The sequence below is a fragment of the Tinamus guttatus genome, unplaced genomic scaffold (assembly GCF_059628265.1).
Source record: "Tinamus guttatus ecotype Peru unplaced genomic scaffold, ASM5962826v1 Tinamus_guttatus_pri_ptg000140l, whole genome shotgun sequence".
NCBI lineage: Eukaryota > Metazoa > Chordata > Aves > Tinamiformes > Tinamidae > Tinamus > Tinamus guttatus.
This window is the reverse complement of record NW_028288674.1, coordinates 1,300,488-1,307,601: the sequence shown is the minus strand read 5'-3', so window position 1 is coordinate 1,307,601 and position 7,114 is coordinate 1,300,488.

Here is a 7,114-nt window from a genome sequence, read left to right as displayed (position 1 = left end):
GCCCCTTTGGGACCCTTGGCTCATGCTGGCTCTCTTTCCGCCTGCGGTGTAAGTTGGCTGAGGCCACGCTGATAATAGTAAAAATCACGAGTGGGTTTAGAAACACAGAGATGATAATGAGATAATGGCAGAGAGCCAAACAGCAGGAATTTGCCAGGGAGAAATTGTGTCAAGCTGATTTAGTTGGCTTCCCTGACACATCAAGTGGATCACGGAGTAAGGGAGGGAAGGGATAGAAATGATACAAACTTAAAGTTTGTGGGGTTTCAGAGGAGGTTCTTTTAGAAGCAATTCATGCAGTGATTTTTTTTTTTTTTTTTTTGGTAGCATGATCTTTGTCTGCATTAGTCCATAATAGCACCTGTGATTTAGGTCATGGACTGCAGTCTACCTAAAAAAAAACAAATTGCAGATGATGTCAGTCTGGGAGTTGACAGCATAGGCACCACAAAGGGTTTTTATTAAGGTGTTTGGCTTTGTAATTGGGATGAGCTAGGAGTTTGCACATGTTTGGTTGTCATGAGTCAGCTGATGTTTATTTGTTATACCACAGTATAGTAAAGCCAGTACCTATAAACTATTTAAGTTTGAGTCTCTTCCAACTCAGGCCTTTATTTGTAGTATTTTTCTAAATTCTTGTAATAACAAAAGCACTGGAAACTAAGTTTCTGTTTGAGGTTCAGGAAAGGTGTAAAGGAAAAAAAATAGTGCTCAAGATGTTTTTAGTTTGACATTTTTTTAGTTGTATTGGAAGTTGTACATGAAAAAAATACTTTCTATATCCTTTCCATGCTTGCTGTAGATTTTATCTACACCCTGAGCACTTCAAGTAAGAATTTGTCCTTATGTTTGTATATTCAAAGTAATTCCTTTAGTCTCTCACAGGGAGAAAAGGTAAGAATAGGTAACAATGCTCTAGAAGGGCTTTTGTAGAATAAGATGTGAAATGTGAAATTAATAGTCATTGGAGGTGGTGTTTGAGAAGTGTGACAAGTTGCCTTAGCCTGTGATTGAAAGGGATGTTTGCCTGTCTTTTGCATACACGTTGCACCTTGCAAAGCTGTTGCCAAGTTCTGGCAAACGATGAATTTCCTGACTTCCTTAGAGGTGAGCTCCGATATTTTACACCCAAGCTCTGGTTTTCCAAACAGCAGTCATTGGGGTCCACAGTGAGAGGGGAAAAATGTATCTCTGTTGAACTGGACCATGAAGGAGCTGCTGTCTGGTTCTGCAATTGCCGCTGCAGTTTTCATGGCTTATTGGTGTACGGCTCTCAGGTTTGGCATCCTAGCAAACATTTTCCAGCAAGACTGCAAGTTAAGTTCGTCTATAGGTACAGCCTTCAGCAGCAGAGAGCTTGGGCACAGGTTGTGCTGTTCAGTGCAGTGAACCAGGTTTTGGGGCTTTCTCTTGCTTTGTTGTAACTTTTGAGTAAGCTGCCCGGGGGAAATCAAGGTGCTATAGGTGCAGGAATAGCTCTTCAAAGTGCTGCAAGATCGAACTTTGGTATGCAGCAATTTTTCCAAGCCAGGAAATAGCCATATTTATTCCTCTAATGTAGAAGCATTTCACAAATCTTTCCACTTCTGGGGAATATATGGGTGCTGTGAAAGGCCCCATACCTCAGACTGGAAGGGAGCTTTCCTTGGAAGTTGTCTTTTTTGCCCCTGAGTAATTTGGCAGAGGTGTACAGCCACTTTGGTTCTGCAACTGCTTGAAGTTGGCAGTGCGACTGTACAGCTACAGTCTCTAACATACAGGATACACTCTTGTGCCAAGGGCTGTTCATATCCAGACAGGTTGCAGGAATGCGTTTGTATAAGTGTGTGTATAATATGTGTTTTATATATACCCAACAGTGCTCGAATGCAGCCCTTCAGTTCAGCTACCCAAATATTGCTCCTGCTGCACCTTACTTGGCTTTTGGAGCAGCCTTCCTTTCTCCAGCTAATTGTTGCTATCAAGCAAGTTAATATATAAAAAAAAAATGCTTTTACTAGGAGGATGTTCAGGCTACTTTTTTTGGGACTAATCCAGTTCAAAAGCAGAGGTCTGTAGCCCTTTGAGCATCCTTCTGCACCATTTTTTTAGGGCTTGCTACTTCAGTCCTGGTTTATCTTTTTGCACCTTTAATTATTACTGTAGTGGGGAGGCATATGATAAGAGTAACTACAGTATTAAGAATGAATTTCCTTGGGAAATCTTATCACTTCAGAATATTTTTTTATTATTATTTAATTTGGCAGTGTGTACACATTGATCGGAGCCAAGTTATTTTATATTGCATCTGATACAATTCTAGTGAGTAAGTACTCCTGTGTTCTTTTTATTTTTGCAGGCTAATTTATTCTAAAAAGAATTCCTTGGTTCTTAGCTGAGATTTAACCAAATTTACTTGCCTGTGAGTTAAGGAAAGGAGGAGGAAAACATCATCCTTTATCAACTATGCTCTGTTCTCATCTGCAGACCGGCTGCTTTGTATTCTTGCACTTGCACATAGTTTTTATTCTGTTATTTAAATAATAACTATATATTTTTAAAGCGGCCTTCTCGGTTGTTGTGGCCGGGGCACTGCACAGGCAGAGAGCAGATCCCCGTCCCCGCGGCACCGAGGGTGCCTCTCCGCACGGCTCGGCCTCGCCTGTGCGCCTACAGTCGGAGCAGCCTGTGCGCCGGTACCGCCGGCTCCCCAGGAACGTGGTGCGTTTCGCCCAACAGCCGCACAGTTCTTTGCTTCGCTGCAGCTGCAAGAGCCGCTCTCCCATCCTGCTGAGAGCAGAGACGTGGCCAAAATGCTGGATTTGAAGAGCCCTAGGTAGGGTAAGCCCTAAATCGGGAGAGCTGCCTCGGTTTCTGCACGTGATGCTTCCTCCCCACCCCCAGGCGAGCCTGGATGTATGAATAGCTTTTGTTCCTTGTGCTTCTCGCCGTCAGCCTGCGCTCGTCCTGTTACGCCGAAAAATGGAACTGAGCACGCAGAGATTTAGTCAAAATAGAGCGTGTCGAATATGTACATGTGTATAATGGTAACTAATGTGCAGCCAGCTGTGCATAATGTTTAGTAGTTTAGGCTGTTGACTGTGCAGAAATAAGTAGAAAAACAGGGAAACTAGATCTTGTATTTCATCCAAGGGACAAAAGAAGAAGAAAGGGAAAAAAAAATCTTTTTTTTAGTTTATCGTGTGCATAATTTCCAAAGTATAGTTAAGACTGGCCTATTCTCAAGTGCTTTAGTTCTAGTGGCGAAATGCTTGTTACTGAGTTGTATTAGACAGTTACAATTATTAGTATTGTATTAGACAATAAAACTGTATTTCGTAGTTGTGTTCTGTGAAAATGAAACAAAGTTGGAGGGAAAAAATCATGTTAAAATGATAACTTGCCTGTCTCTAGATGCCGTGGACTTAATTTTTCTGTTTGAATAAGAGAATCTCACTATTCTGTTTTTTTTAAGCTCTTCTATTTAATACTCCATTAACTTTTTTGTTGAGAAATCAGTCCTTTGCTGTGAAGTGTAACTCTCATTTTAATGTTATCATCAGGCAGCAGTAGGACATTGGTAATGGCAAAGAAAACAGAATCCCATCCTTAAAACAGCTATGGCAAATACATGTATCTATCATATCACTGACGATACAAGTAGGTCTGTAATGAGCTTAGAGGTAAGCCTGGCTCTTTGAAAATGACCTAGCTTTCTCTTTGCATAAGAGACACCAGTTTACATGTTAAAGAATGACCCTGGTCACTTAATAACTGGGCTAGAGGATAGTGGAGAAAAAATGTCAGCAATTTTATTTTATTTTATTTTTTAAAATGTTTAATCATTTATCTGACACGTTCAGTTCTGGGGGACTGAAGTCTGAGCTCTGGCTCAGCAGTTTAAAGAAGAACAGCAGAACCCTGCTTGGAGGGAAGGGCTGATCCCCTCCTTCCCTGAGACTCATTTTCTGACAATTTTAACAAGGAGTGGAATGTTATTACATCAGCCAAGCATGTGCCAGTTGGATTATATTGTTGTTTTTCTCATTTATGTTATGAAACAAGGGCAGCCCTATGAATTTGGCATTTGCAGGTGCCATGAGTTCCACTTAGTGCTCTTTCATTTGTAAATTTACAAAAGGCAGAAGCTGCTGCTGCTCTTCTGGACATAAAACTATTTTTTCACAGCAATAGGGGAAGTTTCTGCCTTGGTTTGGACACACACAGAGGAAATATGGACCCACTTTTTGTAATCCCATGCCCTGTGTAAAAAATCTGGTGGCCTTTTTTGTTAATTGTCTCAGTGCTGTGTTTGTGATTGTAATTATTATGGTAATTATTGAACACATCTTTCCATCCTCCCTATTACCTGTCTTTGTGGACTGGAGCTTTCTGCCCTGTTCATCATAATGGCTCCTTGCTAATTCTAGCAGAATAACTTTTTTGGAAAGGGTTTTTTATCTTGCTTATTTACTTGCTAGTGCAAGAACTTCCTTCTGGGATGCTTATTTTATATGGCTTTGTTCATGTCTGCTTGCTAACCAAGCACGCATTTTTTTTTCAGATACCAGATTTATTATTATTGTTATTATTACGCTTTTTTTTTTCCTATTTAAAATATTTGTTGGGCTTCTTGGAAGATTTCCTGCCCTGAATGACATGACTTAGTCATTACCATGCAGTTCAGGTTGGCAAAGGAAAATTTCAGTTTGGCTCTATCCCTGACAGGCTGTAACTGGCATTTTGTTTGTCCAGTTAATGCAAATTTTCAGGCCTTTCTGAGAACAAAACAAAACCAAAAAGAAACAAGAATGGTGTTCAAAGATGCTCGAGATATTTTACCCAGGAATGTGGTGAGAGCTCCTTAATTAGAACTTGCTCTCCATAAATATTGAGAAAATAAATCACCTGTGATTTTTGTTGTGTTGGTTTGGTTTTTACAAGTTGTTACCTATTTTTAAAAAATTATGGAAACAACTTCTGAGTAATTATAGCTGTGACTTTTTCATAATTGGATCTCTTTTTAATGGGAGCACTGCTTAGTAGGTATTGTTAATTGGTAGAGTTCATAGTTTAAAGTACAGTTTTTGATTTGTAAGCGTTAGGTTTAATATTCCAATAATGAATAACACATGTGGTATCTATGATTCTTCCTTTTCAAGTTATTTTTGCTGAGTTGCAAATGGTTTCGAGGTGTTTCAATTCTTTGATTGTACATTTAAGAACAGAATGATGTTTCAGCAGGTAGTGCTTTCCTCAGATATGCTTCTAAGCTTTAGGTGTGCGTAGCTGTAATGATGCTTGTATCATTTGGAAAAAAAAAAGTTTTTTTTTTTAAATTGTGACTTGACAGCAGGTTCTTGTGGATGAGGATGGCTAATTGCAAGAGTGTCCAATTGTAGATTAGCACTAATCAGGTAAATTTAAGTTTCCGTAAGTAGCCTGCAGATTAGTAATCTAGCCAGACAGAACAGTTGAAAACTCAAGATTTTACTCCTTAAGGTTGAACTTTAGCCTATCAGGCATTATTTTTATATTAACGAAACAATTCTCCCAAAGGAATATCAGTAGAGCAATCACTTCTATTTTTCTCATAATCTTTTGCATCTGCGCTCCTGCCCACTTGCGCGTTCCTTCCAGCTGGGTTTTTTGTTTGTTTGTTTTTTTGAGCTCCACACTTTTGTGTGTCTCTTCAGGTATCAGGTTCCTCTCTTCGATGGTCTCTTTTGCCCTTCTTGAAGGGCTGGAGGCTTTTGCACGATGAAATCTCGTGTGCTGTTTTCATTGAAGTCAATGCTGAGTTTCCATCTTGAGATGGTGTTGTAAGACGTCAAAAAGGGATGGAATGTGCTAACACAAGTGTTTCCTTTGTAGGTTAAAATCTCTACAGAGCCACTACTTTGATCAAATCCATCCGTAGGGTCAGTAACACCTGTCAGAATTTGTTTTGAAATGACTACTTCTCACCTCCTAAGGCAGCCAGGCTGCTTTTATAAATGAAGAGTTTTATTTGGCCCTCAGCCAACGGCAATACATTCTTTTTGTCACAAATGGTTTAAAAGCTTTTTCTGGAATTAATATATATATCTCCCCCCTCTAAGAAAATGCTCTGGAGGGAACACTCAGAGGTATCTTCATGGCTAGCAAATACAAGCTGGTCTTTGGAAATCAAGTCTGGGTTTATGTGGAATTGAACCCATTAGACTTATTTACACTTCACAAACAAAGCTGTATAGAAGTGTGCAACTGTATGTGGATTTCAGATAATCTGATGAACTAGTTTTTGGGTGTTTGTGTTATGAGGAGGTGAAGGGCTATATATGATGGCCTCAAAAACTACTCTGTCAGACATAGGCTGCCACATTATCGCATGTATTTGACTTCTGTAATGCGAAATCACTTGTGAAATTTCCATGACAAGAGCAGTTTTAAACAAATAATTGATGCATTTATTCAAATGTTTATAAAAGCAGAATTACCTTTTGTTTCTGTTCGGAGTAGTGTGTGGTAGCTCAAGAGGAAAAAAGGACTCATTTCTTTTTAGCTTAAAAACACGTACTGCAAGCAAATGAAATGAAAGAAACCCTAAATTAGTACATGTGGCAGTATAAATGGCCTTCTGGTAACCTTTCTGGCAGCTTACTTTACTTTTGCTGACTTTTGTGGACATTTGCAATATCCAGCTTGATTACCAATTTATTTCTGAGCTGAAATATGTGAGTCATAACACGCCTCATTGTATACTGTACTTATTTGCTTTACAGAAAAGCAGCACTGAGAGTTGCATACATGCTGGTGGCAGATCTAGTGGCTCATCCCTGCTAAATAAAGATTTAGGAAGTCAACTGTAATCTTATCAGGATCCAGCCAGAATCATATGCTTGATACTATATAAACAACGTTGCTCCTGTTAGGAACAGAAGGCCCTCGTGCTCATGCTTTCTACCTTCTTGTCTCTCTGTAAAACTGGCTTGTCAGTCTTTGCTGGTTTAAAAAAGCTAGGGGATTTAAATATGATCCCGAAATACTTATCTATACTTCTTTAGGAGCCTTTGTGCTTGGGAGTTGCGAGGTATGTAGCTTGGAGGTACGTTTCCTGGAAGTAATTTTTGAAAACAGGGGTTTGATGTTACTA